An 11776-nucleotide genomic window follows, 5' to 3' on the forward strand; every position below is an offset into this window, starting at 1 on the left:
AGTAAATTCATTGTCGTCATTTTTCACGACCTGTCGCTTAGACAGACATTGGAAAAACTTAGGACGTACGCAAAAATATCCTCCGTATTCACTTATTCTAACCTTGTCAAAAAAGATCATGAATTCCGTTTTCAACAAAATAAGCTCAAAGAATATAATTATTTTATTCCAAGGAAGAAATCAAAATTATTTTCGAACATTAAAGTAACGCTGAAATAATTTACATAAATGGCACATTTTATGCAACGAAAATACACTATAAATTCCTGGTTCGTGTTGTCATTTTTCATGACACATTGCTTAGACCAGGGGTCGCCAAACTTTTTTGATTATCGACCCCTACATAATTTTTCGAAATCTCCATCGATTCCCACAAAAGTAATTTTCCGTTAATTAAAATAAAACTCTATTAGATACTGTGTTTGTACATTTATTTAAAGATTTTAAACATTTATTAAAGTAATAGTACATTGTGTAACAATAGTTTTATGAAAAATATATTAACAGTGAAATTTAAATACCTTATTATTAAATAATAAGTAATTATGCATAAGTAGGTATACTAAGTAAAGTAACTAAAGATTTACTGCTTCTTGATCAATGAGATGGGTGTGCCTGGTGTTTTTTTGCAAGGTTCGCTATATTGGGTTCAAAATTGGTCAATTTTGTAATTTTCGTAAAAAAATACAAAGTGTGCTATAGTTTTGTCGCGGGCTGTACTAATCAATATTATTAATGCTTACCTTCTTTTTTGTGCATTGATAATTAAAATTGATATCTAAACTAAACGAAAGGTTTTATCGAAACAATAACTAATTATCCAAAACTATAAAAGTTTTAATAATGACACTACAAATATTCAACACAGTTTGCAAAGATAGCTGAAACTGCGTATGATATTTGCATTTGTAACGTCAATGCTCGTCACACGTGACATTCGGACAAGCGCATATATGCATATGACTTATAAACTGCGCTGAGTTCGTGCTACTGCGCGGTGGTACGTAAATACTTGTTTCACTCCAATAAATATACGTTTATTAATTTATGTTTCATAAAGAAACTGATATTGAGTCAATTATAAAAAAAAATCACAAATTTTACATACTTAATTAGGTATGTGTGATTTGCGTAATGAGAACTTTTTTTTTCAACCCACAATCAATCCTTCCTATTCGGAACGACCCCCATTCGCCCCCTTGTCTCAGATCGACCCCCACTTTTGTTAAATAGACCCCTGGGGGTCTATATAGACCCCTTCGGTGACCTCTGGCTTAGTCACTGAAAAGACTTAGGATGTAAACAGAATTCACTAAAGGTATCAATAAATATCATGAATCCCGTTTTTGACAAAATAGTTTCATTTTAAGGTAGAAATCAAAATGAGAAAAAATTACTCAAATGGCGCATTTTATAAGACATCAGTACACTAAAATTTCCTAGTTCATCTCTGAAACTCTGAGCTATTAAATATAGCTTTTAGGATCATGTATTATTTTTCTTTCTTGGAGAAATGAGAAACAAACCTCTCCCACAAGACATTTTATTTGAAATATAAAACTGAAAAAGCAGAAGAAACAAATCCAGATACACTCTAGGGTGTATTCTGTTTTGAAGATTCATTCATAAGGCCTTCAACAAACCTGGTTGTTTGCCAAACATGTATACGTGTTATAAACCCATCAGGTTTCTTTATTGCTTTTGTTTCAAACAATCCAAAAGACTCATCATTTCCACTCGAAACGTGTTGTGAATAAAGAGAACATGATATTTTGACTGCCTTTCCCTTTGAGAATCTGCCAGATGAACGCTCAACAGGTTCAACTCTCTGTGGATGGTTGAAATAGTTTAGAAATCCCGACCAATATAATTCAGTATTTTCTTGCTGTTAGACTATATTTATTGGCACTACAATTTTCTTTTGTAATTATGTTATATTAACCCCTTAACAATGACATATATTTCAGAAAAATGGAACAAAAATGGAAATTTTGTTTTACTGTTTAATTTTGTTCTTTATATTATTATAAAAGTTAGAAAATGGCTTTTTATTACAAAAATAAAATTTTAAATGCAATAACTACTGTATTTATCATTTTTACATACACATAAGAAAGTAATGGATTACACACACATCTAATTCAATTAGAGCAAATTAAACAAAATTTTGAAGCTAAACATAATACAACTAGTGTAATATAATATAAAAACACAACAATATGATTTTCAATGCATAAATTTTATATCAATCCAAGTGTGTATTTGCTTATCTGAGCAGCTGAGAACACCCACATTTTCCCTCCCACGACTGAAGTCGTAATCAGTGAAAAACTAGGACCACTAGTGCCATCTATTAGGAAAATAGTGAATTAAGTAACCGTAAATAAGAAAGAACTCAGCTCGGACTTCACAAAATAGAAATGTTAATTTTTCTCCTGTCCGAAATCAGTTTGGGCATCACAAATACCGCGCGTAGTACACTCTATAACAAAAAAATCAACGCACCAAGAAGGAGTTGTCCGATTGAAACGAAAATTGGTGGATAGGAAGACAATGTACAGAATACTAAATGATTAAAATTTCAGAACAATTGAATAATTTATTGCAGAGTTCCAGTAACAAGTTCAACAAGGTGTTGACCCGCCTCTAGCCTGGATACAAGCTGCCACACGGCGTGGCATAGACCGATAAAGCTCCCAGATGGTCTCTTGCGGTATTTCCTGCCAAATTCGATCCAATTGTCGAACGAGGTCATCAACATTCCGTGCCAGATGCAATCGCCTTCCCATTATATCCCAGACATGCTCGATGGGAGAGAGATCTGGTGATCTGGCAGGTCAAGGAAGAGTTTGACAAGCTTGCAGACAGTTCATAGCAACGCGTGCCATATGTGGTCTGGCATTGTCCTGCTGAAAAACCAGCCCAGGGCGCTGCAAAAGGATAGGATGTCGTCGACGTACCGCTGTGCAGCAAGTGTACCTCTAATGACGACCAAAGGGGTCCGGCTGTCAAAGGAAATTGCACCCCAGACAGTAATGCCTTGTTGAGGGCCGGTGTGGCGTGCAATAGTGAAGGCAGGATCCCCCTTCTGCCCTGTGCGTCTCCAAACACGTCTTGGATGATCGTCAGGACACAGTTTGAAGCGGGATTCGTCGCTAAAGACTATACGTCCCCAGTCGGCATCATTCCAGCCTGATCGAGCCATGCACTACTGTAATCTAGCTCGGCAGTGTGCAGGCGTGAGTGCGTCAATTTTTTTGTTATAGAGTGTAGTTGCTCGAACTGGATTCGGGCAACAGTGGCAAGGGGTTAAACACATATACATTTTACAATATTTTAACATGCAAGGTGAATGAAAATTATTTGATCAACTTTGACTTGCAATAACGACAAAAAAGGTATAGAATGTACTGTGAAGATCACCGTTAATGTATATCCTTAGAGCTCATTTACAATTTGTAATCAAAAACGTTTACTCATAAATTAACGTTTAAGGGGACACTGAACGTTCAAATTGAGAAAAATCCTTCAAAAATCCATTATCTGGTGTTTGAAATATTTAAAAAATTTACACTTAACCAAGTAATAGACAACAAATCGTGTTTAAATCAGAGTTTTTCTTACCGAGTTATGAGATTATGAATTTGTAAAGGTTCATACATCAATATGTAGTTCTCGTTGACAAAGTTGCTTTTTCTCGTACTGAAATTTTTCAATGTTCTCACTAATTCAAGAAGTTCCTTGTGCATCAGTTTTTGTTTTATTATTATTAAAAAATTTTTTAGATAATCTTCAATGTGTCTTGTTTACTTTAATTTTAAATGCTTTTGATTAACTCAATATCTTAATTTAAGGCCGGGATAGCCTGGTTGGTAGGGCACTTGACCCCACGTACAAGAGGTCGTGGACTCAATCCCCGCTGACCGAAGACTCCCCGTGTAGTAAATGGTGACTGATGCTCGTTAAATCTGTCGAGTCGCAAAGTCCTCCATGTTCCCATAACAAATCAATACCTCTGGGGGTACTGATCCAGGAGCTTCCTTGTCTTCTGGATTGGGATCAAAATTACAAGGCTACGGAGTTGAGCATTAGTAGTCGTAAACCCAAAATTGGGTCAGCTGTTCAACGACGGTTATAAAATATAAAATAAAGTATCTTCATTTATTTCTATGATAAGTGAATAAACATAATTAAAGCATGTTTTTTGAAGAAATTTTTTTGTTGAGAAAAATAAAATTTAATGCCTAGTTAAGTTATATTTTTATACGGTTACCATAACTATTTAAATTTATGTAAATGCCTATAAACAACGGATTTGGTTGAAAATTTAAATCAAAAAAATTAAAATTCGTTCGCAAGGAACTTTTTAATTACCAAAAATTAAAAACCATACTTTTAGCTATACAGTCACTGTCCAAATTATTAGACGCACTATTAAGATTCTATGTAAAATCTTGCTAATCAGGTGATACTATACTGCTTTATTGTTTTTACGCCACTGAAACCGGTTTGAACTTGTTTACGTTAGTGTATCAATTGGTTAAATTAGACGATATATAATATAAATTCGACGATAGCATAAATTAGACGATATATTAGACAAATACAAAATATTTATTACATCAGGTATTATATTAGCATGCGGTGACTGAACTTAACTTAATCGTAACCGCGATCAGTAACTGTCTCTGTCATTTTCACCAAAAAGCTCTTATTTCATACTTTCTCTTCTTATACTTAATACTTAAAATATAAAATAAATACTAATTAAATGTAGACTCAATCTATTCATCTCCTGGACACAACCAACCACCACAAGTAGTATATTATAATAATTAAACCAAATTATTCAACGCACTATAGTGCTTTAATAATTACATGTTTTGCACAAGTTTATAGGCAATACTTCTATATTTAAACACACATACATGTAATGGGTTTTTATTCAGGAGATTCTTTATATACTTCCTATTTGCATTAATATATTTTTTTAAGGTATTGCATTACAGTGCTAACTAATTGATGCACGAACATAAACAAGTACAAACTGGTTTCTGCCACCTAAAAACAAGAAAGCTGTATAATATCCATTGATAATTGAGATTTCACATAGAATCTTATAGTACGTCTATTAATAAGGCCAGGAAATGTAACTTTGAAATTAGTTATTACTATTTCTTTCTAAAACTTTGTACTCAGACTTCTACTAATGCTACCAATATTCCGTTAAAATTCGAAAATGATCGAATAAAAGTTGCACTTTTTTGTCTTGAACGTCCTGTGTTCCCTTAAGGTAGGAAAAAATTTAAAAAAACTAATCCATAGAGAAGAAGTTTGGATGGAAAAACATCAAAACCAGACTGATAAAACGTCTAATGACCTTTTAACACTTAACTTTTCCTTCTTTTAACTAAACTAGTTTTGATGATTCTAGTTTCAGTAATAATTAGTAGACTTAGTAACTCCATGTTGCTTTTGAGTGTTACGTTACTAAAATCTTAAAAATCATACAAATTAGCAACAAATGTATTAAAATAATGACGTTTTTTTTTTCAATTTCGTCATCAATTTTCACATCTATAACATACAAACCCTGCCCTAATTATTCAACGCACTGTAAAATTCTCTGTAAAATCTTAATTATCAGGTGATACTATACAGCTTTATTGTTTTTGCGCGACTGAAACAAGTTTAAACTTGCTTACGTTCGTGTATCAACAGGTAAAATTAGACGATATATAATATAAATTCGTCGATTTGGATAAATTAGACGATCTGAGCCGCGATGGCTCAGGGGATAGAGCGTTCCCTTTCCAATGAGGCAAACCGGGTTCGAATCCCAGTCGATACGAATTCCGCATCCGGCATGCACGGACCACAGTACTGACGTGAAATATCCTCAGTGGTAGACGGATCATGGGTTAGAGTTCCCTTGCCGTTAGGCTAACCGTGGGAGGTTCTAGCGATCTTCCTCTCCATGTAACGCAGATGCGGGTTAGCTCCATCAAAAAGTCCTCCACGAAGGCAAAATTTCTCTCAATTCTCAATCCAGGAGTTCCTTCGTCTTCTGGATTGGGTTCAAAATTACAGGGCTAAGGAGTTGAACATTAGTAGTCATAAACCCATAAAATTGCGTCGACTGTTCAACGACGGTTGTAAAATAAAATAAAATTAGACCATATATTATATAAATATAGAATATTTATAAGGTATTTTATTAGTGTATAATAATTAGATCAAATTATTAAACACACTGTAGTTTTTTAATAATGACATGTTTCGCACAAGTTTACATGCAAAACTTTTATATTTAAACATGCGTGTAATGGGCTTTTATTCAGGAGATTTTTTATATACTTCCTATTTGCGTTTATTTTTAACGAATTGCATTACAATGTTAACCAATTGATACACGAACATAAACAAGTATAAACCGGTTTTAGCAGCCTAAAATCACTAAAGCTCTATAGCAGTGATTCTCAACCACTGTGCCGCGGCACTTTTGTGTGCCGCCAAATTCTTAAAACGTGCCGCCAAATATTAGAAATGATACAGTAAAAATTATAATGTTTTTTTTTTATTATGAGAAATGGTATGTATTATGAGTTTAAATTAAAGAAAAGTGTATATTATATATATATATATATATATATATACTTTTTATAATTTTTCCACGCTTTAACCACGTTAACATCTTTGTTGGCGATTGTCTTGCCTCTGACAATCTTAAAATAAGATGGAAGTGTTTAAATTGTATATGACACATAATTTTAAAAAACTGTTGTAAGAGCTAATTATTAAAGTAAGCTATACAATTAATAAACAAATTAACAAAGGATAACCAAAAAAAAAAACAAATATATCAAAAACAAATTAACAAAGGATAACTGACAAAAATTAAGCTAACAATTAATAATTAGCAAAAAAAACTAGTTAACAAAAAATCACAAAAAAATAACAGTTAATGTAAAAAAAAAAAAAAACTAACAGCTTATAACTACAGAAAACAAACTAACAATTAATAACTAGCAAAAAAATAAATCACTGTTACTAACTAATAAAAAATTGGTCGAAAGAAATAATCCCCTAATAAACGTGCTTTTGTAGTACATATTATTTTATTTCACATTCAAAATTATTATCACAAACTGTTTAACACAGTGTAAAATAGGTAATTAAACAACTTTCAATCTAATTTTTTTTCATTGCGTGCCGTCAAATTTCGAAATCGTTAAAAGTGTGCCGCAACAAAAAAAAGGTTGAGAATCACTGCTCTATAGTATCACCTAATAATTAAGATTTTACATAGAATCTTACAGTGCGTCTAATAATTTTGCCAGGGACTGTACATTATTTAATGTTAAAAGAAGAAAAAAAGAATTGCACAACTAATAATAGATGGATAATACTTTTTGATTCTAACCATTAGAAATGGATTATTATTTGCTTACGTTGAGAAGATTTTATAGGATGATACCCGGATGATTTAGTCTGGGAGTGGAATGTTCAATCAATCAATGGAATAAAGATCAGAGATACCACCCACATCTTTATGTAAGTGTGATGCCATTTTCTTCGAAAAAGCGAAAATCTCCTGAGAATCAATTTATTTTTGTTGTCTAGGGAAAATAATCCTCATAAGTTAAAATGACACTTGGGATCATGTCAAAAGTAAGATTAAGGCTTTATATTTTTTTAATCATTGAGTTCTGACAGTAAGAAAAACATTAATAAAAAGTTTTCTAGAGTTGACATTTTATTTTTAGTCGTATTGGAATGGAAACTTATAAAATATATCAAGTTCAAATATATGTTGAGAATAAGATAAATAAATGCTTGTTTAACTTTTTGGTTCAAAATTTGACTTTTATTCCCATTAATTAATAATTCAAGAGTATAAACATCGTAGATATGCATGTTTCTAAACTTTTAAGGTGTAACTCTCATTCAATGATGCTACAAAAGACACAGCAATAATGTTTTATTCTACACATAAAGTGTTTCCATTGTTCTAGATCGCGTATAAAACAATCGAACGTATTAAACATAAAACAAATCACCTTTTAGAAACTATATTTAAACATTTAAACAAGTTTACTCGTGAACACTTCGATTTAGACTTAGAAATACTTAGAAGACTTAGAAATAAAGACTTAGAAAATGCATCAAACAAGCTCTCGCATTTTATTTAAGTCTCTTCAGAACAATTTAGCTTTTCTAGTTTCTAAAATACCAGATCAAGTACTATTTGATAATCTTCTTCTCTTCTACTTCTGCTTGCTCTTTTGATGCTTCGATTTCTTTCTTCTAGTTCCTCTAGTTCTTCTTCATCCTCTTCTTCTTAATTTTCTGAACTACCTCTACTTGTACTTCTCTTTTTTTCTTCCTTTTCGCTCCCGACCTTTCCAACCTCTTATTCTCTACTTCTACTTCATGTTCTCTTCCTACTGCTTCTGTTTCTTCTAATTTTTTTCTACTTCTTCTTCTACTACCACCCCTCTACTTCTTCATCTCTTCCTTCTCACTTGTCCTCTACTTCCTCTTTCTCTCTTCTGCTTCCAATACTTCGTCTACCTCTACTTCTACCCCTTCTCTTGCCTCTTTTTCTAATTCTCTTTCTCAACTTCTTTTTCTAATTCTCTTCTCAACTTCTTTTTCTAATTCTTCTTTTACTTCCTCCTTTTCTACCTCTTGTTCAATACTACTTTTCGCTTTTCTACTTCCTCTTATTTCTCTCTTCTATTTCATCTTCTTTCTTTCTTCTTCTTCCTTTTATTTTCCCCTTCTATATTCACTTATTTCTCTTTTTTGCTTCCTCTCCTTGTTCCTCGAATTCTTCTCTTTATAGTTCTACTTCTTTTGTTTCTCTTTAAATTCTTCTCCTTTTTTTTTTCGCTGTACAGCCCAGAGCAGGCCTGTGCCGTTCCAACGATTTTTCCCCACCTGATTCCTGTTAATTCCAATCAGTTCAGGGGATATAGCCTTTCAGGACAGAGGATATAGCCGGTTCGCCTTCCAATCAGGCGAACCGGGTTCGAATCCCAATCGATACGAATTCCGTATCCGGCTTGCACCAACCACAGTGCTGACGTGAAATATTCTCAGTGGTAGACGTATTATGGGTTAGAGTCCCCTTGGCTTCAGGCTAACAGTGGGGGGTTCTCGTGGTCTTCCTCTCCATGTATATCAAATGCGGATTAGCTCCAGCAAAAAGTCCTCCATGAAAGCAAATTTCTCCCAATACTTGATCCTGGAGTTTCCTTGTCTTCTGAAATGGGTTAAAAATTACAAGGCTATGGAGTTGAACACTAATAGTCGTAAGCCCAAATTTGGTTCGGCTGTGTTCAACGACTGTTATAAAATAAAATCTCTATTTGAGACTCGCCTCTTTCAAATCTCCCCACCATACAGCACCTAAATCCATCTTCTAAACGTTGGTGATTACTCATTTATGTTGTTTGAAATTAAATTGAAAAAATTGTTACTCTCTAATTGTTAATAATTGTTACTCTCTCTAAAAAATTGTTACTCTGATCTAAATAGGTATCCAAGATACCTTATTCGTTTCGTTTCGGCATGCTTACATTGATTATAATTTTCATTATTGTAAGGCATTAGCCAAATGTTATTTTTATGAACAGCGCCAAAAATTTTGCGTTGTATTTTTTCTTTCAGAAGTCAGTAGTCTGTTTTGGATATGCTTTGCTGCCATAAAAGAGTACTTGGAGGCTTTTTAATTTCTACGCATGTATTTTTATGTTTTATACATAGCTAATGAGTCGTGATCTCAGTTAGTTACTTAAATCAAAGTAACATTTATTTGCCTATATCAAGTGGGGATCAATTTCAACATTCATTTTATTTTTGTTGGTAAAAGTTGTTTCAAGATATGTTGTGCAAGCTAAATGAGAAAGTAATAAACAATTGCTTTCAAATTTTGTTTTGTTTATGTAATCATTTTATACCATTTTGGGACAGTTCTAAAACTACTATCTTTGTTTTTATCTTATAATCATTGCTATTTAATTAATTGAAGTTAAATTAATAAGATAGTTTTGCTATGATGCATTTAGTTACACACAGGAACATGAGAAAACTGGAAATTTTTAGGTAACGTAATTTACCTAGATAAACGCAGAGAAAGAATCCTTTTTTATTAATGAAAGTGTAGTGCGGGCTTGCAACTTTCAAAGTTCTGAACGATGACATCGGAAAGTGACGGCTTTCATATTTCCATAGTCAGCTTTGGAAAATCCACAACGCTAAGGTATTTTATTTTATTTTATTTTATAACCGTCGTTCAACAGTCGACCCAATTTTGTGCTTACGACTACTAATGTTCAACTCTGTAACCTTGTAATTTTGAACCCAATCCAGAAGACTACATAACTCCTGGATCAAGTATTGAGAGAAACTCGGACTTTTTGATGGGACTAAAACGCATTTGCGTTACATGGAGAGGAAGACCACGAGAATCTCCCACGGTTAGCCTGACAGCAAGGGGACTCTAACCCATAATCCGTCAAACACTGAGGATATTTTATGTCAGTACTGTGGTCGATGCCTGCCGGACGCGGAAGTCATATCGACCTGCCATCGCTGGGATTCGTACCCGGTTCGGTTCATTGGAAGGCGAAGGCTCTATTCCCTGAGTCATCGAGGCTCAGCGCCAAAGTAGAATTTATATTTACTTCCAATGTTCCAATACTTTCCTCCCGCATCTTCCCGATGTCCCGCGGGGACAGACACCATTTCTCTACATGGTCCACCTTCACTGTATAATAACTCCCGGGGAGAATTGATTAATCACATTATTAATCTATGACAATTTAGTAATCCTCAAAATGCCCAAAGGGGTGATCCAGTGCCTGGATATCCTGGTTGGTAGGGCATTGGACACGTATTCGGGAGAACTCGTTGTATAAATGGTGACTGGTGCACGCTAAATCTGTCGGGGTAGCAAAGTCCTCCAAGTTCCAATGAAAAATAAATACCTCTGGGGGTACTGATCCAGGAGTTCCCTTGTCTTCTTGATATTGTTCAAATTACAAAGCTACGAGGTTGAAAGAGGTAGCCGTTAAACTCAAATTTGTGTCGGCTGTTCAACGGCTATTATAACATGAAAATGAAATGAAAGAAAAAGGTGGTTATGCAATCATTATTTTTGAAAAAAATAATTATAAACCGCTCTTCTCCCTTTCATCTTCAAATGGCATACTGTACAAATGTACTTTCATTCATAAAAAATATTTTTGTACGAAACTTTTTGTACGAAATAACGTTACTTCCCTGCGCAAAGAATAGAATTAAAACAGTGTAACTATGAAATTATCACATTTAAACTTTGTTTTTGTAATTATTGTATTTTATTCTATCATAGCCTAACCTATACAGATAAAAGATGCAAACACGTGATTTTTTGCATTTTGTGACATAGCAAATAATTTAACTATAACAGCACACTTCAATCAATCTATACAGAGCTGTGATGGCTCAGGCGATAGAGCGTTTGCTTTCCAATGAGGTGAACTGGGTTCGAATCCCAGCAATGACTGGTCGATTCAAATTCCGCATCCGGCTCGCACAGTGCTGACGTGAAATATCCTTAGAGGTAGACGGATCATGGGTTAGAGTCCCCTTGCCGTTAGGCTTACCGTGAGAGATTCTCGAGGTTTTCCTCTCCATATAACGCAAATGCGCGTTAGTTCCATTAAGAAGTCCTCCATGAAAGCAAATTTCTTCCAATGCTTGATCCAGAAGTTCCCTTGTCTTCTGC

This window comes from Parasteatoda tepidariorum, chromosome 3 (genome assembly GCF_982258835.1).
Source record: "Parasteatoda tepidariorum strain Cologne lab strain chromosome 3, Ptep-v5.0, whole genome shotgun sequence".
In the NCBI taxonomy this organism is placed as follows: Eukaryota; Metazoa; Arthropoda; class Arachnida; order Araneae; family Theridiidae; genus Parasteatoda; species Parasteatoda tepidariorum.